Source organism: Anser cygnoides, chromosome 11 (genome assembly GCF_040182565.1).
Source record: "Anser cygnoides isolate HZ-2024a breed goose chromosome 11, Taihu_goose_T2T_genome, whole genome shotgun sequence".
Lineage (NCBI taxonomy): Eukaryota > Metazoa > Chordata > Aves > Anseriformes > Anatidae > Anser > Anser cygnoides.
In genome coordinates this window covers 15,142,662-15,164,393 of record NC_089883.1, presented here as the reverse complement: position 1 = coordinate 15,164,393, position 21,732 = coordinate 15,142,662, and the positions used below count along the sequence as shown (strand labels likewise).

At 37.1% G+C, this 21,732-nt stretch overlaps 1 protein-coding gene across 1 annotated transcript in view; it reads left to right on the top strand.

Annotated features, from left to right (window-relative positions):
* The window catches only part of TLN2 (talin 2), a 228,549-nt gene that overhangs the window by 33,010 nt on the left and 173,807 nt on the right, over positions 1-21,732 (top strand). The window contains exon 2 of the mRNA XM_048081274.2: positions 1,728-1,829. The gene's annotated coding sequence lies outside the window, so the exon portion shown is untranslated. The remainder of the gene's footprint in view (positions 1-1,727; positions 1,830-21,732) is intronic.

Sequence of the window (21,732 nt, the reverse complement as noted above, 5' to 3'; positions counted from 1 at the left end):
TCAGGTTGGCAAGCATATGATAGTTTTAGTAAGGACTAAAGGGAAACTAGGTAACTAAAAGTAGACTGCAATGTAGGTTTGCTTTGAATTCTCAATTATTTCTGGAGTGCCTTCAGCTTTGTTAGATAAAATTATTATTTCCCTTATTTGTAAACCTCTGAGAGGAAATGACCTTAAGTTCATCTGTCCTTGTCCGTGAAGTACCTTCTTCTGCTGAGCCTTAAAACTGAAGAAAAGCTACGAATAAACTTAAGATTTTTTAATTAAAGGGGAGAGGCTAATATCTTACATTACTTTCTTAGTTTTGTGATTACCCGGAGTAATTTGAGAATAGTTGAATCTGATCCCCTTCTGTATTGGAGGGGAAGCAGTTGGGCAGTCATGCTGTGAATGACTGATGTCTTCTGAAATGGCCAGCTTTACTATACAGATGAGCAGCAGAGCTAGACTGAATAGTAATGACAGCTGCTATAGTTTCAAGACAAACAAATGACTTCATTTCCTAGATCTCTTTTTGTGAAAAGCTAACCCCTTGTATGATAATCCTTGAGGCCTCAAACAGCATGTAGTAGTTCAGCATGTTCATTACTGAAACTGGGAGAAATGAAACCAATGAGGAGTAAAAGGTACACTGTGTATCGTGTATCTGCATGCATATATGTGGTTGCATGTATATTTGCATTCCTGAATAACACTGTCAGTAGCTTCGAAGTTGTATTTGAATACTGCAAGTTATATATATATTTTTTAAATTAATGAGCATGTTGCAAGTTCCAAAGGCAGGCACTAAAATCAGTAAAGTTCTTTGTTAGACCTATGTAATCTGGAGGTCAGCTACTTGAAAGGGAGATGAGGTCCTGGAAATAGCACCTCAGTTTTACACAGTGCATTTCTCCTCAAATTAATGCTTTAGCACCGATGTTCTAATGTTCACGTAGATGGAAAGTATTTCCTTTGATTGCAGTGTTTATTCCTTTACTGGCTCTAGTGTAACTTCTTTACTTAGTTTGCTTATGTTAAGTTTAAGCCTAAAAATGTTCATGTCAAATGTTTGAGTTGCATGAAAATAAAATACAGCCTTTTTCAAAGTCCTGTAAAATATGGCATTTCTTAAAGGTACTTTGTTATAATTTGGACAAAACACCATAGTTTTTGACTATTTCAGTCTGTGTGGCCTTCAGACTCATAGATGTCAGTGAGGACAAATGACTGGCATTTAAGGGGAACTGGATTCACAAACAACTTCTGGGTGCATGACGACTTGCAGGTTTGCTGTAGTATTTTATCACAGTCATCTTGAAAACAACGATCATTTTCCTACAAACAAGCGTTGGGTGATACAAAGTAGTGATGCTGCAGATGTTGAAGTTATCTATCAAGAGTTTCTTTTTTCTATTCACATCTCCACTATGCACATTCTCAGGAGTGTTGACCAATCCCTGTAGTTTTCCAATTCCTGGTATAGGTTTGGATAGCAGTTGCTGCTGTCAGGTCACTCTGCCTAAATTCTGCAATATAAACTGTGCTGGTTTGTTAATAACTTCACTTTGAAGGACTGGTGTATGGGTCATTTTACTGCCATATTTCAAGCTTTTTCTTTATCATTGGGTTTGGTGTGCCTGTCATCTTGAAGAGTGCTGTCATAACTTGATATTTCTTTTGCTAACCTTTTCACTTAGAATATTAAAATTATTTTTCATCCTCCCTACCCCTCTTTTTTTTTCCAGCAGTACTGCATTGTGGGATAACATCAAGGTCTGTCTTGCTGCTGGACTGTTCTGTTGACCTGTTCCAATATTCTGAGACCACAGACTGACACGAAGGAATCTGTAAGTACAGTGGTATGGGGGAATACTTTGCTGCCACTTAAAGGTATGCATCCTATAAAGATAGTGTGATGTTGTTTATAAAACCTTGTAAAGTAAGTGGTGAATGGCAGCATTTGTTTTATACCATGTAGTCCTCTCTGATTTAGTGCGTGCGGTTGATCAATAAGCAAAGATCGGGTATTGCTTTATTAAAACTCCATTTTGTATTTTTAGCATTTAATGAAAATATTAGACGGAAAAAGGAGAAAATTCTGTTAACAAAATCTTTCTTAGGTGTCTTACAATCTTAGGCAAAGCTAAAATAGGAGGAAGAAGACTATAGGGAAGCACGTTAACTTTAAAATAACCGAATATGGTGGGTATTTAATTTGATAATCTGGAGTTACCTACTAGGAATTTTAGGTTACAGGGGATAGTTGGATCCTTATAACACAGCCTTTGCTGTATTGATTGATGTGTTGTTGCAAAGTAATACTGCAAAAAGGACTGTGACTACCATATTTGAACACATATTCTGGAAGAAGTGGCATTACCCACAGAGAAATGGAGAATGAAGATAACAGTTGCTGTTACGGTTTAGCAGGAATACTGGAAAAGAAAAAAGTACGTCTCGAGAGAGATTTGTCAGCTCTTTGTTACTGGGAATGCCATACTAACCAATACATGGTGTTTCAAGCAACTGCCATCGTGTAATAGTTGGATTCTAGAGAAACCTTTAAACAAGAAAAAAGTGTTGTTGCAAGTATTTTATACCGTGGCAGTTCAGAAATAGGAAATACTGGATTATATTTATCATCAATCCTGACTTCAGGAAGGAATATGAAAACACTTCAGTCAAGATGTGGTTTACATGTGACTGGAAACTGCAGTTGTTTTCCTGGCACTTGCAGAACGTAGTCTCTTTGAGAGAATCTGTCTTTATCAGTTACACTACTCTGAAAATGACATTGCTTCATCATGTAGCAGTGTTTTGAATTTCATTAATGAAGAGTGGCATGATAACTCATCTTTCAAAGTGTTTTGTTTGAGACTATTTCCAGGCACAAGAATTCTTAGGTATAAATAAAACTATCAATTTTTCCCCCATTGTCACTCCTGTCTCCATTGATGTAACTGTGTCAATACGGTTAATTCTTCATTAGCTTTGCTTATTTGTTTGAGTACTAGGTTCAGTTTGAGTTACTAACTTGATTATGAAGTATGACCACTCAACTTTGTTTGGAATTTCATCCCCTAAATATTGCTACACGTACATACTACCATACTGACACTTATTTCTCATTTTCTGGGCTGTGACCATTGATATGTTGTTGATCACAGCTATTGCAAGGAAGATTTGACTGTTTTATTCCAGAGAATGTGAGCAAACGCTTAAAAGAGTTTCATGTTGGATGGTGAAAGTTAAAAACAAATAGTGAATTTTGACTGGATCTTGCTTGTAATGAAGTTTATAGTTGCAATGTTATCCTTTAAGTTTGGATGAATATCTGTGTCTCATGCACATGTATGGACTCAGAACTCTGCCTCTTCTTCCTACAGAGCTACAAAGTCAAGAATGAATTATTTGCTTGAACTGCTCTGTAGTTCATTTTGCAGTTGGATGCTAAAATATCTTCAGGTGTTGATGTTTATTGTGCAAATAGGAAATAACTTGGACAGTTTGTTTTGAAAATAAGTTGAAACCATGGCTTAAAACTCTTGACTCCTAGATATTCTGAACAGAAAGGTACTGAAATTTTCTAGATTTTAAAACAATGAAAATACCACAAAGAATGCAAATAGATTCTTCTATTTGTAAGATAGGCTAACTTTCGTGTGTCTTTACTTTTTTTTTTTTTTTTTTTTTTTTTTTTTGAAACTTTAGGGAGGAGGCAAGAGTTATAAAGTGGCCAATCCTACTGAGGAGGGCATTATCCTCCTGACATACCCAAATACTAGACAGCCAGCACCAATCCAGTGATAAAGCTGCTGTTTAAGCAGAGCTTTCCAGGCTACCTTTTTTTAATTTGTTCATTTGTGTATGCTAAACATGAGTGAAGTTTGTCGTAACTGTAAGCATGCTCGGTTATACGTAGGGTTTTTGTTATACTACTAGTCCAGCAGTGGTGGCAGTGTCCTCGACTTCTTTTCAAAATAAGTTCTAGGATGATTGCCAACAGTTTGTAGTTCAGCTTCTTCAGAGACTTACTACAGTGTCATGTTATGTATTTGTATACTGCTGGCAAGTATTATTTGTTGCAAGTATCACAGTTGGCTGGATGTTGTGATTACAAAATGTGTGATTTTTGGTTTAATATTTTTTGTGCTGACTATCCTAACCAAGTGGATTAAACGGAGCCTGTAGCTCGAAGTTAATTCTAGAGGTTTTTTATGAGGAATATTGAACCTTTCAGAACTGCTCTGAACTGCACTCTGAGATGCAGAGCCAGTTTATACAGCATAATGAAGAAAAATTAAATATTATGGTCAAATTTTAGGAAGTGGCATCAATTTATATATATATAAATTTGAGGAAATGTAAAGCTTGTGAGAAATTGTGTAGATTGCTGTAAAGTTAAATGGGTATTCCTATGCTTTTTTTTTTTCCGGCAGTGGGGAAAGACCCCTCAGATATAGCCTGAACTTCAAGGCATTGGAATTACTCAAAAACAAAACAATACTGTTTAAACAAGTATTGAATATCATGTGTTTTAATTCAACTTTGTGCACTTCCGGTCACATTCTTTGAACCTCTTAGTTCTTCCTATTTTTATAAGTAGGAGAGCCTGACATTTCTTTTGAGTCTATCCAAATTTAAAGAGGGCTGTTATTCCTTGTTATAATGATTCAAGTCCATATGCATACTGTATTTGAACAAGAAGTTGTGTGGGACTAATGGGGTTAACTAGAGTGAGATGCTGACATGTATCAGGTATGAATTGATGCTTTCATTCTGGTAACGCTGCAGAGCCCTGTGCAACCTTTTGCTTTACAAACCACTTTAACTGTTGTGAAAATGTGCAGTGATCTTGGATCTTGTCTTCAGTGTCCACTGCAGCTTCCACGTGTAGCAGAATTGGCTTGTCACCTGCATGCTGTCAGCTTTGTCTTCTTGGCAGCCTGAATGGCCTGACTTGGCTTTTTGCCTGCTTGCTACAACAAGGCTTCTGAGGGACAACTTTATCAATCTTGAATTTCCTTACTATGACAATTCTAATTTTTTAATTACTTTATTTCTTCCCTCCATCTTCAAATCTTGTAAGCTTTTTTCCATCCTCAGAATATTTTTTCCTGTTGTTACTTGGAGTTTGTATTAATTAATTAAAGGTATTCGGCACATGTGTATAGTCAGTTGTTCTGCCAACAACTAAGCATAGCTAGCATTTTCTTATTACTGTTAACATTCATTTACCTACGACCAGGGTCTATTTCTTCTTGTCACATCAAAATGAAGTTGGTACAACCAAGTATCTGGGCTCCAAGCATAGATCACAAAATTAGTGACTGTGCAGGAGTATTCAAGAGCTGGATGGAGGCTCTGGTGCTACAATAGCGAAAGGTGTTGCTCTGTAGTGGATTGACTTGTGTAAGGCAATTGCACCAACAGCCAACAAATTGTGGTTTGCTAGTTCAGCCTCCTGTGGTTGAGCTACTGTTCTCAAGCTTCATATCACCATGTGGGAATGCTACTGACTGTCTTTTCAAAAGCACTGTACAGAAGGAGAAATTGCTGCCAAACTCTTTCCAGTGTCTTTTCCCTTTAGCCTACTGTTTTCTCCCCTTTGGCTTTCAGGTTCCATGTGTGTTACTGGTCCTTGTAAAGGCTGTGTGTTTCCTTTGGGAGCAGTACTGTTATGCCTTCCGTATCCAGAGAATAATCCTGAACCACCCTCAGACTCTTGAGCTCTGCTCTGTTGGGCTGCTAAAGATTCCTTAGTTTGGGCACAGAAAATGAGTACTCAGTTCTGATCTTACATGGCTTGTGTGTTTTTTGCCCTTTCAAGGGTGAAAGGCTGGGAAAGAAAGCTTAGCTGTGGCCTGTGAGTGGAGGTTATGGTGTGTCTATTTCTATATTCTCAACTTGCTTTGGAAAGGCTTTTCGCCACTAATGAGAAGTATTCATCTCTTCCCATCTTAAATTGAGGAATTAGTTACAGGTACCTTTTGAAAGCTGTGATAAACAAGACACCGAAGTCCTTCCCTGTAATGTCTAAATTTGATATGTACATATGTCTTAACGTAGTCCACAAAGACTTCACATTTGGACTTGAATGTTTACTCTAACAGCTTTCATGAACACATGCATTGCTTTTAGATTTAAATAGCAGTGTAATCTGAGATGAGAGCTGTAGTACAGCAGCTAAATATATCCTTGCAGCATAGCTGAGAAGTCCAGCATTCAGAAATTAAATTTGGCAAATAAGGAGGATTTTGATCTTTTTACAGCTACAGCAAGAAAGCAGTCATCTTTTATGTGGTCATATTACTTAGTTTCAATTTATTAATATGCTTGGCTGAGACAATATTAGGTGCATAGGTATCAGTATAATAACATTAATGCAAAGCAAATCAATATAGACTAAATGGTAACGGTTAGACTGCAGTGGGTAAGCAAGTGTTTAAGTAATAAGGTGTCAGAGTGAATATAAATGGTTGTAGGTGGCTGATGTTTCTAGTGGCATTAAGACAAACACACCAGTTGAGAAGATCTATTCCATTTGATGACAGAAATGGCTGAAGTTGTATTGAATCTTCCATAGAGAAATGTGTTAGTTGAATGGTAATATGGGAATGCACGGTCAGTGTGGATTTCCGTATAATTATTGCATAAAATGTTACCTGCTAATTAAGTAGTTCAATTTTGTTTAGTTGTAAGAAATGTGAAATGGGGGGGATCAAGTCATCTCTTAACGAAGCTTGAGTAGTCGCGATTGAGTATTGTGGCTTTTACAGTGTTATAGAGAGAAATGGTGCTGATTTTTTAACACTTGAGCTGGTATCATATTCCAGAAGTACAATAATTACCCGATTCCCTGGCAGCTGGATTGCGCTTGGATTTTAAACCATATCAGTTTTCATGTAGGATTCTCCTGAATGACGCTGAGCATGTTAAGCGTTGTACCGAGGAGAGAGAGAGAGCCAGAAAGCAAGGAAGTTTTGCAGACTGAACTTTGCAAGTGAGGCTTCTAAGAGCATATCACTAGCATTAATGTCTTTAGGTAGTTAGGTAGCAAACTTGACGTCTTATTGGGATTTTCTATATTGCAGGTGTGCTAGATATGAGGAATAAGTTCTTTACCAGGAGGTGGTGAAACACTGAACAGGCTTCCTAGAGAGGTGACTGGTGCCCCGTGCCTGTCAGCAATCAAGAGGTGTTTGGACAATGCCCTCATGAATAAGTTTTAACTTTTGGTTAGCCCTGAGGTGTTCAGGCAGTTGGACTCAGTCTCTGAAGGTCCATCTGTACTATTCTATTCTAATGTATGTACGTTGCAAACCAACATCTGCAAATGGACACGCATGTCAGGCCTTTTTTTTTTTCCCCCCCAGACAGTTCTAGCAAAGTTAGAGATGTTTCTAGCAAGTAATGGGCCAGCATAAGAAGTGTCCTCATCTCTGTGAGACAGCAATAGGAAGGGAATAGGATGCCTGATTCTTATGACATTTGTGTAAGTCGGTTTTGGTTTTCCACTCAGTAATGAAAGTGTTTCAAATACTGCTATTTGCAGTTGAGGTTGTTTATCAGGTAGGCTAGAAATGTCCACTTCTGTTTCTATGTCTTTGTAGAAAGGCCACAAGAGTGTTGTGGCCTGAGGTGATTTGCTGTGTAATGGAGCAGTTTCTGTTGTGTGCAAATTGAATGTTAAGAGGTGTAAAACAATGGTGATTTTTGATGCCTGACTTTATGGTTAAATACAAAAGCTTTCTAGAGTGTGGGGGAGTTGTTTTGCTTTTTAAGACAGCAGGGAGAGTATATGTGTATAGAAACTGTGTTTTTCCAGCACATCCTAAAAAGCAGCTTAAATACTGGCTCAGTGTAGTGGTAAGAGATGAGCACGAACATCAGCCTTGCTGAATTGTGCTGATGGTTGCTTAGGAGTGACTGGCTTTTCCTGACCTCAAAGACATGATGCTTAGTCTGAAACTGGGCAAATCAAACCATACTGGAGTCTTTGGTTAGAAGTGGTTAAACTGTGGCTTCAAACAATACAGCTGTCAAATTACCTGTTCAGTTGATGGCTGTGTTTTAATTTTATTGTTTGTGACTTCTGAGAGAAAAAGCTCTCTGGGTAAGTTTGTGTATTTTTGCAGCCTTGACTAGTGTCTGTACTCTGATCGCTAGAGTCAAGCTGGTAGCTGGGCTGTTACGTTGGTTGACTTTCAGATCTGGAGGTTATACATTAGATTCATTTATCATTAACTTGGGTAGACCTGTGTGTTAACGGTTGCTCTTGTTGTCTGACATAAGCTGTGTACCTGGGACAGTGAGGTCAGTTTTCACCTATGTGCTAGCTTAATTCAATAAAACTAAGTGCAGAATTGGACACAAGTCATGATTATCAAATTTTGTGTTTAGTGCGAATTCTGAATGTAGTGCGTCAGATTCTTGGCAGAGAGTGGCAAAAAGGTTAGGGCAAAAGTATTATGTGCAGCAACTGAAGTTTCTAAATATTTTGCAAGTGTTTCAAGCACATTGCAATGTAAATGCTGCTGTGTTCTTCTTCCTTGGTAAATGGATTGTTCTGCCCAAGACTTGAGTGTGAGTTTTGTATAGTTGGAGAAAATTAACACACAGGAAATGTGTTTATTCTGAAGTGAGACTCTGTGATGAAAACCAGAGAGGCTTTAGCAGAGCTCTTAAGACAACCCAGCTGAGTTATAACAGTAATTTCTCTTTTCAAAATCTGGAAGCAATAAACACTTCCGATGTGCTTTCAGAATGCAGAGGAATCAGTCCCTTGGGCAGATAGCGTATGAGAAAAAACTTTGGAGTTAACTTTGGATATCAACTGTACGATCTTCTAAAGATGCGTAAATGCTATGGCATACAGGAGGCTGAGGATGCAATGATTTTGCTTTTTCCTCTCAAAGATGAACCTCAGTGAAATGGTAGGGAGACTTGAACTTGAAACAGTCCCAGTATGGGGAGCGATTGAAAGGGTTAGTGCTTGGGGTTAGATGCCTACATGCACACAACTGGAGGGTTGATTTAGTTCAAGGATTTGACGAAGACAAGTGTGATGGCGTCCTACCTGCTCTTTATGTTATTGGGTAAATATAAAATATGTGTAAAAACAGACAAACAAAAAAGCCTTAGTCTGAGACTATGTAGATAAGGCATCCTGAAAAGGATTATTTCATGTTTTCCTACATAGCTCAGACACTGCCTCAGCCTCAAAACACATGCTTGGAAAGCTTAGTTCTGTCAAGAGAAGACATCTCTCTTCTTTTTATTGAAGGCACGTGGGGGTGGGGGAGAGTTGAGCTGGTCTTATGTTTGATTTTAATGAAGAGTATAAGCAGCATGCATTTCTTATGTATGTGTTTTCAGCATTCTCTCTCCTTCTTCCCCTATTTAAATGGTGATTCCAGACAGTGTTCTCCCATGGGACAGTGTGAGTGCTGTTCAAACTGCCTGTGAATACTGCAAAGCATCAGTTGTTTTTTTTTTTTTTTTTTTTTCCTAGGGGTACTTGAAGTGAAGCAATTAAAATGACATGAAGTGCTTGAGACTGAAAGATATATGTCTGTGGGAAGACTTTATGAAATTTAAAGTGTATTCTAATCAGAATTGATTTGGCAGCTGCATAGTTAAAGTAATAGACGTAAAAATGTGATGATGTCAGGACCTGAAGATGTACTGTTTTTTTCTGAAAAGTGAACGTCCTGTCCTCTAAGATATAGCAGGCAGAAAGAGAACAGATTTATGCTATCTGGTATAGCGTACAACAATCATATATATGCTTCCTGGAACTATGAAATTTTCAGTCACTGAAGAGCTCTAATAACTAGTAGTGAAAAAGCTGCCTTTTAATTCGCTTTTGTTTTTTTTAATTTGCTCTTGTTTTCGAGTGGTATCAAAAGACTGGTACCTCCTGCAAAAAAGTAAATTACTAATCCATGAAATAGCCACTAGTGGTCTTAACCCGTTTGGTGTGACTTTGCTTACTTGTATAAATGGATGTTATTTGGAGAAGGAGGCACATTGCAAGTAATTTAAAAACCATAGATTGCTGGGGTTACAGTACTGTACAGCAAGCTTGGTTACCAAATGATTGTGCTGTGAAGATGACCTTCAAGCATACAAGAGGATGAAAAAGTACTGTCTTAGGAAATCTCACAAAATTTTATTACTGGCAATCTGCTCTAAAGAGCACTTTTCTTCCTCTGGAAAGACTTAGAACAGTTGTTGATGCCAGTGGGCTTGCTTTGATCTAGGAGACTAGTGTTTGTGGGTCAAGAAGTGCTTTGCATTTGTGCTAGTCAACGACATTCACTCTGGTCAATTTGTAATGCCAGTTGTTTTTGATCTTGATTTCTACCATCTTAAGAGCTTGACTGGAGTGGTAACTTTCCTTGACAGAAAGTGGCCATAGTCCTCAGGTGGCTGCTTGTGATCTCATTTTGAACTCCTGAGCTGCTGATGGCTGTTAAAAGCACACACTAGTTGCATCAGCAGTTCCTGTTTGTAAAAAAGGTTTTTTTTTTTTTTTCTTCATTACTGTTTACTGAGGAAGTAGCAGCCTAAAACAAATTAATTTTCAAGTGCAGAACATTTCTTTCTCTCTTCATCTTACCAGAATATACTTGTGGAAATAATTTCCTGGCGCTGAAAGTTTGATTTTTGCTTCTGTATGTCATTAGACAAAATGCATAGAGGGGAAAAAATGTGTAACGTTATGTGTATATGATTGCATAGCTTCTGTAGCAGTAGTCAGTGTGGAGACTTCCTGGCATTTTAGCTCTTCTAATTCTTAAGTGATGTGAAAGTGAAGATAAATAAATGATACAATAGCATGCTTCCTAACAGTCCAGAGTATTTTGATGTTTAGAAGTAGATAATTTGATCTACGAAGGCTGTTGTTGTAGGGAGAAATTTTAAGGAAGAAATAAACCTTTTGTTATAAGTTGAATACCTTCAATTTTAAGTCTTAAGTAGCCAGAAAAATTGCAAACAAATTGTGTTAAGATGCCATACTGTGAATTAGAGAGCTATGATGAAACATACATACAGAGCTATAGCTTGCTTTCTTTCCGGAACAGCATTTTGGTACCTTATTGGTCTGGACAGCCTTCTGCACGTGTTGTTTGTAAGTAGACACTTTTAATTTGTGTAGTTTGAAGGCAAATTGTAAGATTACTTTTGAGGTGTCTTGATAAATTAATGACTTTTCACTGGAATAAATATCTATTTTTTTGAGGAGAATTTTATCTCAAGCTGTTTAGTCTGAAGATCAGAGATGTTATGCCAATTTTTATTTTCTGAAAAGGTATTGTGTTTTTTGGAATAATTTTCTGGAGTGCAAGAATGCAATAGAGGAATGTGTCGATTTCAGGGTACTAATTGAATTTGGGCCCCTCTCGGGAGTTCCTTAGTAGGCTGGTATATCCTGGTATAACATTTCTGCAGTACTACAAAATCCTATATTGTGTTTGACTCCACATTCTTCCCTTTCAGCACTCCAAATTTGGCAGCATAGGTCTCCGTACTGGCTGCTTTTCAGAAATATATGTAGTTTTAACAGCTGAATGATAACTAGAATTACATTCATGAAATTCTCTGTTGTATTTTCTAGGCACAAAATACTTATATACTTACAGTATTCTACTAAGAACTGAAGTTATTGAATGTTTGTTCCAGAAATATTTAAATTGTATAAATACGAGATTATAATACTGTTAGGATATTTTGCATTATATGCAGTGTGACTTTTAACTCCCTCCTTTATATTAAGTGTTTTCAAGGTAAGAAGTGATTCCTCTTTTTCATATATGCTTGTTATCCATGCATGTTGTCAGTGCTTAACAACAACAACAAAAAAATCACCTTTTAACTCAAAAAAAAAAAAAAAAGACAATAAAGGAAAGTGCATTTTTAGTTGCGCTTTAGTACACATGCATCTTAGGGTCCTGACTATCTTGCATGAATTAAATTGTCAGTTTGTGTATGGGAAATGAATGGTGGAAATCCTTATTACATGAAACCTGCAAACTGAATCAGCTAAAAGGCCTTTATAGCTTCTAATGTAAAATATAGATAGAGATCTGTTTCAACCAGACTGATTTAAATGTACAACTGTCTAGACTTAGAATGTAGAAATAGTGCTTTGCATTGGCATAAATTTGCAAGTTCTGCCCTTTTTGTTTTTCTTTTGGAGCTGTATCTAGTCTCCAAGAGTACTGCTACCCACGAAGCCTAATAGAAACAATAAGCCTAATACAAACAATGGACTTAGAGCAGATACCTCATCTTAGAACTTGTGGCTACTCATACGTATATATTATTTGTTCTAGTAAAATAATAGCTTGCACTTCAGTGCTGAGTTTGATTTTAGAAATGCATATTATTCTTTGTTTTTACTATGCTTTTTAGTGCTTGTTGTGAAGGCAGAGGCTGGCCATGTAAATTGCTCCTGTTTTCACATAATTACCTACTAATTTCATCTGCCTTCAAACACATGATTCTTCCAGACCTGCTCAGCAGCAGACATAGGTGGATTACTAGTATAAAACCTCAGATTCAGCTAAGCCTTCTTATATCTTCAATTATTTTTTGTTTTTATATAACTAACTGGGATTTAAAATCTTTCTGTAGTGCACATATGTTATGAATTGTTATGGTCTCTAAAATGTATATATGCTCATTCTTGGTGATCAGTGCTGAACATTTTTGCACTTAAATAACTGCTTCAAAGGCTGTACCTGTAACTTTGAAAGGTGAGCATACTTCTGAAAATGCATAGTCACCAGCGTGTTTAGGACATGTGCTGCAACAGGCAATATTCTGGACAGCTTTCTAGGCTCACTTGGTGTGCTTGCCTTTTTGCAGCATTAGTCAAAACTTTAAGATGAATTTAATATAAGGCTTGGATCTGGTGATAGGTATTTTTGTTTGTTTGTTTTTTTGTACGGGGCTAAAATCTACTGTGCACATAGTACATTAACAAGAAAATAAATATTTTGACTTAACTTTTTTGAGAAGAAATATGAAAATCGACTTGTTAATAAGTGGAGGTTAAATATGTTTTTGTGAAGAGGAATGGGGATTGGGAGCAGGACTAGTGTTATCGTGTACTGATAGACTTTTCTTGGATGAGGATCTTGAAGGGGAAACATGAACCTCCTTTAAAGGATGCTTATTCAGAAGAAATGTTTGCAGCCAGAGTAATTCATGACTTAATAGTACAGAAAAAGTAGAAGCTCCTGTATGTTTTTTTGATAGTGATTACTTATGACATCTGAATTCATGCTTTTTTTTTAATGAAAACAACACAAATATATTGCCATAGAGTTGCTGAGGCTAACTAGCTTCCACGGAACCAGTGAGCCTTTGTAAAGGATTGCTGAATAAATGTTGCTGTAGCATAAATGGGTAAGAAATCCAATGAATTCTGATTTGAATGCAAGTAAATATTTGGATATTCTGAGTGTATGGCATCACAAGGTGGGAACAAAATAAACCCTGTACTGAGAAGTTTCTTTAATATTATGGGGTTGTTCGCTGCTGAGGTGTCAGTAGCCAGAAGAGAAACAGCATGCAACTGTTCTAAGGCAAGCTGCTCTTTCTGTTTCCGGGACAAATAAGGTTAATGTCTTGTTCACAGTTGTTCAACAGCTTAAAGTTTGTCCAGATGTGAATAAAGGATAACTTCAGTGCAGATTCCAAATCAAGAAAGGTGAGAAGTTACAGTTAGCGTGAATGGTACGTTGTTGTAGAAACTGCCGTGTACTCATAGTTCAAAGGTATGTTATTTCACATCATCAGCTGTCATTTTCAATTACTATGTTTTGTATCCCCTTATTTGGAAAAATGTTTAGTTCCATTTTTAAAAGCCTATTTCTAGGCTTAAGTCTAGAGCCAGACATGTTACATTAAATGAAGAACCATTGATGATAACTGTAGTGAACTCCTTGCAGAGACTGTGAGTCTGGCATGCCTAAGCAGTTGATACTTGAGAGTCTCTGGACATTTTGGAGGGTAAATATCATTCACATCATGACAGAAGAATAGATGAGTTTGACTCGTGACACATTTTTAGTGCTTGGTTTCGCAGGAGGGTGGTAAAGCATGACTGCCTTGTACTTCAGATTACACTGGTAAATCAGTCAAACTAGCTTTCTGTCATCAAAGGAAAGGCATTGCAATGTGATGCCAGGATGACATACTGTTCCGGGCAAATGCCTTTCAAAGAACTTAATAAGTGTGACTGAATGTGAGTATTTGCTGTAGCTTTTACTGTAATAACAATAATTAAGTTGAAGTAAGTTACTATTTCATGTTTGGTAAACCTCATTTTTCCCCCTTAAGAGGAACAATTATACACGTTAAACAAGATTTTCTCTTCCTATCCGACAACAAAGTTAGAACTTGTTTTTCTAATTTACTTGGAGAGTAAGCTTGGAGTTCATTGTACAATTCTGAGTAAAGTTTGAGTAGTTGCTGCTTTATGGAGAACTTCCTACCACTCCTGAAGATTTGTGAACAGCAGGAAAGTAGCGTTTGCCTAACAAAGAGTTTGTGAAAACACAAAGAGAGTTATCTCTGATATTTATTTCAGAAGGTTAGTTCAGCTTCATCATGTAAGAGATGAGATTTACATTACCTTGAAAATGCAGCAGAGTATAGTTGGCTTTAAATGGTCACAACATGCACTCTTTTGACCTGTATACAAACATGCAGCCTTAAGACGAAATTAATGGCATACTTGCCTCTTATGTTGAAAAACTTACCCATTGTGCCTTTTCAGATCTCTTCAAAGCTGTCATCCCACATGTGTAGGATGCAATGAAGATGATGAATCTTCAAAGCTGCAAATAATTAAGAAGCATAGTAGATCCTAAGAGGCTGAGACTGGGTTTTAGCAGATCAGTGTAGGACTGAGCAGCCACCACCTGTGAAGTATAAAGGAAAAAAGGCTAGTTTAAATACTTCAGCTCATACCTGAAGCACTATTTTCATATGCTTTACATTTTTAAAGGAATAATGCTTAGTTCCAAGTGTATGTGAAGAATTGTATTTGAGAGTACAGTTTCAGCTGCAGGATAGTCAAATTTGCCTACATGCTGAATACATTGTTCCAGTAGGTGATTTCTGTTTATGAAATACCTGACACAGCTGTAGGTTATGTGTTATCAGTAAAGAACATGTTTGTAATGGTTGTTTTGAACAGATAAGATTGAAGTTACAGATGTTAGACAAAAAAGACACAGAAATATTTAATAGCACCACTTGACTTATGAAAAGCAGTGCACAAGCAGTTAATGTGCCTGAAATTCAGTCAGGCGAATCAAACTCCCAATTTCAAGGTAGGGATGGGAGTAGATGAGCTTTTGAATTTCCCTACTAATCTGGGATTAACTAGTTTTGCCTGCATTGGTAGGTACAACCTCAGATTCTTGAAGATCTTGGGGTTGTCTCCTTTTAACTTCCGTTGTTGGGTGTCCGTGTAAATATCTGAGCATGTCCCACCTCAGTCTTGGTTGCTTTTCTTCAGTGATGACTTAGGTATGTCCGACTTGTTCAGGAACGTAAAAAGAATAAAAAATTCCAAACTGTAATTTAATTCTTTGTGACAGTTTTCATACTTGTTTCAGACTAGCTCCGTAAGATAAGTCCCTATTACAAAATAATAACCTTTTCTAAGTATTTGATTTTGCTCTTCAGATGCTGTGTTTATGACAACTTTTAATCTCTTCTGTATGTCAAGTTTGAAATGATTCTCAGTGTTTACTGGCAGAAAATTACAGAGAAAAGCTTGTTGTTGAAAGAAGAAATGCCACCTTTCATCCTATTAACTTGTTTCTCAACCAGTAGCAGTTTATTATGTAAAAACTGTGAAGGGCGGGGCAGGGGGGATGACATGATCTGAGGAGTCTGGCTAGGGAGATGGGGCAATCTTTACTTGCATGATAAATAGTTTCTCAAATCTGAAGTGTAAATGATAGACCATGTGTTTTGGGGTGGGTGGAAGAGCAAGAATTGACACAGCATATTGGTTTGTGTTGGCACACATGGATTTCTGACTATAAAGTCTCCTGTAATGTTTTGCTTGGGGGGTGGTGGTGAGGTTAATTAAAACTGTTCTCATATTCAAAGGTACCTTTCATGTTTCTGTTCATACTATTAAAAACTGACTTATCTGCAGTAGCTACTTTGGGGTATAGGTTGCTTATTGGTCACTTTTCCCCATTTGTTGCCTGATTTATTTCTCATGAATAGTAAGCATAGTGCCAAAGCATGTGAGTGTTTTGTGTCGTTGAGGAAGTAATGTGATGAAACTAAATGTAGGATTGCTAGATTTATACACAGTGTTCTTCTGTTTACCTTTTGTAGCTAGAACTTCTTTCTGGTTTCAAAGTAGTCCCAACACCTAAAACTTGAAGAAAATCACTAATTGAAAGGTGGCTTTAGGCATAAAGGAAAGTTCAGCCTTATAATTTAATAACTTCTCTGTATTAACCAAGAAGAATACTATAATGGTTGTGCTATGATTGCTCAACCTTTCACACTTACTGTCATTATGGTACTCTAGAGGAACATTATATAAAATATTTAAAGCTTTATCTTAATGGCTTTCGGTAATGGCTTTTTGGTAATGAACCCAGATTAAAACTGAACACAAACCACTTAGGAATTTTTTAAAATGCAAGCTTCTTCAAATAGTACCAGCCTAAGTTTTTGTATTAGCTCTTTGTTGGACTCCAGTTGTTTTTAGTATAAGCGAATTGAAGAGTACAACTGTGGTTCTCTGAGAGTGTTTCTGCAGTAGACTCTTTGTGTACCTGTCCTGGCTTGGTGTGCACTTATCCACATTCTTTGTCTCAGAATGACCCACTGGATACCCCAGATCTTTGGCAGTTGTTGCCATACTACTTCCAGGTAATAGGAACAGGTAGCGTATCACTTCTGGGAAATCATTTGCAAAACTATGGTGGTAACGTACAGAGATGTGAGTGGTTACAAGAATATTTAATGTCATAAATGCCAAATTGCTTTGATTGTTGAAAAATCATGTATGAATCCACAGCACCAAAGTGTTGCTGGTACATTGTAATGTCAGTTTGATTAGTTAAGTTGTATGACAGCTCAGCTTTACTGAGATGTGTGGCTGTTTCCAGTACTTCCAGATCTTTAATAGAACAGATAGCTTGAAAGTTACTACAGCTTTCAAGTGTCACATGATGGGGATGCCTCCCAGTTCTGACTGAACTCCTCCCAGTTTCAAAACTGAAATGCCAGCTACTTGGTATTTTCTAATAGCAAACTAACTTAAGTTTGTAATAATTTTTCTTTTCTTTGTTTTATAATCTTGTTATAAGTAGACCTGATGTGTGAATGCTACATTTACCAGTAGAAGTTAACTCAGCATTGGTATGTGAAAAAGAATGAGAAATAGAGGCCTAGAAGCCTGGTCATAGCTTTCATTGCAAGGCAAACTTTTGAGTGATTCTTCTTTAGGGTTCATTTGTTTGTGTTTTTTTTTTTTTTATAGAAATGGATGGAGATCCTTGTCAGTGAAGGTGGAAAAGATATCAAGCATTACATCAAAAAGGAACTTTTAAAACAGAATTGAATTTTACAGATAACACTGCTACATTCATATGTCCTACTTAAATTGTGTTTGCTTCAGAGTGTGCTAGTACAATCTCTTCTGTGCTGTAGCTGAATTAGAATATAGGAACTGATATATACTGGTCAGTAGGTCATCTTTGCCTAGTGAGGACAGTTTCTGCTTTGCTGTCCAGGCTATCTTTTTGTTGTACAGTGCTGACTAAGAGCAATAGCTCTCTTGTTCCCTTGTAAACTCTGCAATGTTATTGAAAACTCATTGAACTGTGCATGTCCTACCTCAGCATGTTGCAGACCCTCTCCAGGAGTGCATGTAGTGGCGTGAGCATGTTTTCAGAATGTTGTTTTACAGAATGCAACTTGTTTGTTGTGGTTAAGGATTAGAACCAAGTTAGAAGAAGAAAAAAGAGGAAACACTTGAAAAGAGGATAGGAGCTATATTCGCGTGCGTATTTTTAGGGTTTGGAGCTCAAATCAATATGCAGGATGCCAAGGAATCAAGTTAGTGAGAGTGGTTTTGAAGGAAGTTGGAGGAACTACAAGCTTAAAATGGTCATTCTGTGCTGTTCTTCTTTTCACAGAGCAAAATTTTGAGGCATTAAATCTCCAATCAGAGGATTAAACTTCTCAATGTTGTGAGAGGGGTGGGGGGAAGGAGCTATTTCCCCACTTATAGCTCAAAAATATTAAGCTATTATCAGCTTCATGTAATATGGTGATGAATGCCAACAGGACTAAAACACTGGAATCCATGCTTTGTCTAATAGACCATGTATTTTGATTTCCTTTTGGTGTCTGCAGCAGTGCTTGGCTATCAATAACAAAACCAAAAAGCACACAATATAGCAAAACCCATATAAACCCAAAGGAAATATGTGGGCAGAAATAACAGTATAACAGGATACTGGAATTTATCCTTACAGTCTCAGTGAGCCTCTAATGCAAATACTACTGAAGTAAATTATAGTAACACGATGAATTTTGAGAATGAAGACTACCTGGGAAGTATCTATGAAGGGCAAAATTGTAGTTTACCTGTAATTCACAGCGTAGGATTCTGCAGTGGACTTCAGAAAGCGTGCCAGTTCAGTGTTTTTCTTTTTCACTCAACCTTCTTTTTCTGTAAATAATATCACTAGCATTTGAACTAAAACCCCTTCACAGATATGTAGCTGCAGCTAAGTTGGGGGGGGGGGGGTAGGAATTGAAGGGCAGGGGTACACAATGGACAATACTACTTATGGTTTAAAAAAAAACAACAGTGAAATATTTGAAATGTTCAGCCCTGTTGCTTTTTGTGGAAACTCGCAGAGTGAGGTGCTTTATGCAGTCGTCGTCCTCACCCCACTGTAGGTTGAGTGCTACTAAATAGGCTCATACTGTGAGTAAATCCAGGTTTCAGGGCAGCTAATTTGCTGACAGGGCTTTTGGGCAGTTCAGTTTCATCTCTGGTTACATTCCAAGAAGTGAGGACACTAGAATAAATAAACAGTGATTAATCATTTTTAGACTCTTTTTAGCTCTGATTGCCACTTGGTAAGTTTAATGAAAAGGAAAAGTGTATGGCTACTTCAGCAGTAACTAACCCACTTGAAAAATTAACGTTCTTCCCACTGTCATACTTTTTCAAGCTAACCTAAAAATAGACCATAGTGTAAGCAGGTTTTTCGTAAGACTCCAGATGATGCGTTCATTTTTCTTCTATTAAATATGCAGATGACTGAATGTAGTGTTTTAAAAGGAGTTTTAATTATGAAATATGATATTCTACTCATTAGGTTGCTCTGGCAGTATGTGCAAATGCATTGTTTTGTTGCTTCTGTCGATGTAAAACATAAGAGGGCAGTTTATTCACCTCAGTCCTATGTAGTTAAGTTTCGGGTTAACACCTGCGTGAGTAGATAGACCCTTCTGATACACTAGAGAAGAATCTATTTTGAGTTCTGTCAGAGCAGGAAAACTTTAACATCATGTTTAGTTTCTAGCTTGAAAACGAGTTCATTTTTCCTTTGCAACAGAACTAAATTCTGTTATAGAATTGCGTCTGAAAAGGGCAGATTTCAAAGCAGTTTCCCAACTATCGCAACAATGATGAATGAATCAGTTTGTATTGAATTTGAAAATTTGTTTGGAGGACTTTGTCAGGCATAACTAGAAAGCAGCAATATTGAGATGGTTATCTGTTTTCTCTGCTACATCAGGTAGAGTCCTGTAGATGTGGTGTTCTTTAGACATTGATTTTTGATGCAAGCCTGGTAAGTATCAGCCTCAATTGATGAAGGCTCTGAGTAGGGAAGGTGCTTCCAGCCTAGTGTTTGATGCTCTCACAACTTCACATTTGAAAGGGATTATGATGCCTTTGTCAACAGATAACTAACGATGAAGAAAGGTATAAATGTTGAAAGTGATGGAAATACTTTACAATTGTGTTTAAAATGTATTTTAGAAATTTAAAGCATGTGCAAATATGGAAAAGTAAATAGTGGTTTCCAGGAAATAGAGTGGCTGGCAAATTGATGGTCTGTACAGAACAGGACTCTGACATGTTACAGTAATACAAATATTTGCATTCCAGAGAAATTCTTTGTACACTGATATAACCACATTAAGGGATTAGATATGCATGCATTAGATATGCAGACATTCTGTGCACTGAACTTGCTTTTATCCTGACCTTAAATCTTAGCAGGAAATCCATGTAGTGCAGACTAGTGGTGTGTGTTATAATTAAGCTTAATTGTAGATTCTTAGCACATTACCGGAGACTTGGTCTGCATTGAGAAATGGAATGTGTGGCTTAGATGTCTGATTTGAAAAGTAGTAAACTATTGTAATGCCACCTTCAGTGCAGATGATCCATTGGATGCTGAAATAGTTAATATAGGCTTCTCTTACTCTGACGTGCAATAAATCTGTTGACCTCCAGTTAAAAGCTGTGTTGGCAAAGTTGGCATGTTAATTAAAGGTCCCGTTTTTTTTAAAAAAAGTTTCACTTTTCTAACCAGCCTAGGCAAGAGAAATACGATTAACTAATTCTTATAGCAATGTACTTGCCAGCTTTTTGTTGTTTAAAAATTATAGGGATTCTTCTGTTGCTGGGGGCAGTTAAGGCATTCTGTATCGTGTAAGTGTATACACATATAACTTTGTTCTCTAACTTCCTGGTCTTTCTAAATTGATATGTAAACCATCTTCAAATTTGGATATCTGTTGTGGATCAGAACTTTCTCTTTAGTTGCAGTAAGAGACTACTCCAAGAGATCTAAAAGCGAGGACGAACAGCTATGACTATAGTCTGCACACATGGAACATACACAGGCGATTCGTAGCAGCAAGCTTTAGGCCATCTTCTGTTTGTCCAGATCTATTTCTATGCCTGGAAGAGTGACCAGTCAATCTTGTAATCACTGACATACTTGGAAGATGTTGTTCATTGCATAGCACTGCAGGGAAAAAATGATAAATTGCAATTTATTTTGATGTTCCAACTGATTTGGTCATCTGCATGAGATGAGTATTAAGTTTGCATACTAAATTGGCTTTTGCTTGAAGTAAAAACAAGCAACAGATCTGCAAACCCCTCAAAGCAGAAGGAATGCACCGTCTAAAACCAGCTCAGTAACAAAGCTCATCTCCTCAAAACAACTAAAACAGTGAAATATTTTTTCTTCTTTTTTAAAAAAACAAACAGCACCTTTAACTTACTTTTATTTTTTCTGCAGTGATACTCTGCAGTGAATGGAGGTCACTGTGAAGGGAAATAGCCCAGAGAGTCTTTTGCTGGGCTGTTTTCTACACTAAGGTAGTTGATGAAGATACCTTAAACCACAGAAAAGCAGTGTTATTGCAAAATAGTAGTCTGTCGTAGATCACTGTAGCTGTTTTATTTATGTTGACAAGCTTTTTGTCCAGAGACTAGACAATTTCAAGGTATTTAACTCTATAAACTCAGAGTTAATTTATTATGAACTTTTAAGTGTGAATTATTTGGAAGCCTGGGTTGAATTTGATTGTCTTAAGATTTTTTTATTTTTTTTCTGCAATGCTAATTCCAACTCTCAAAGAGAAGAGGAAATTCATAACTTCCTGAGTTGCTTCCTTTTCAGTTTGTTGGCAGAAAGTACTTTAAAACTA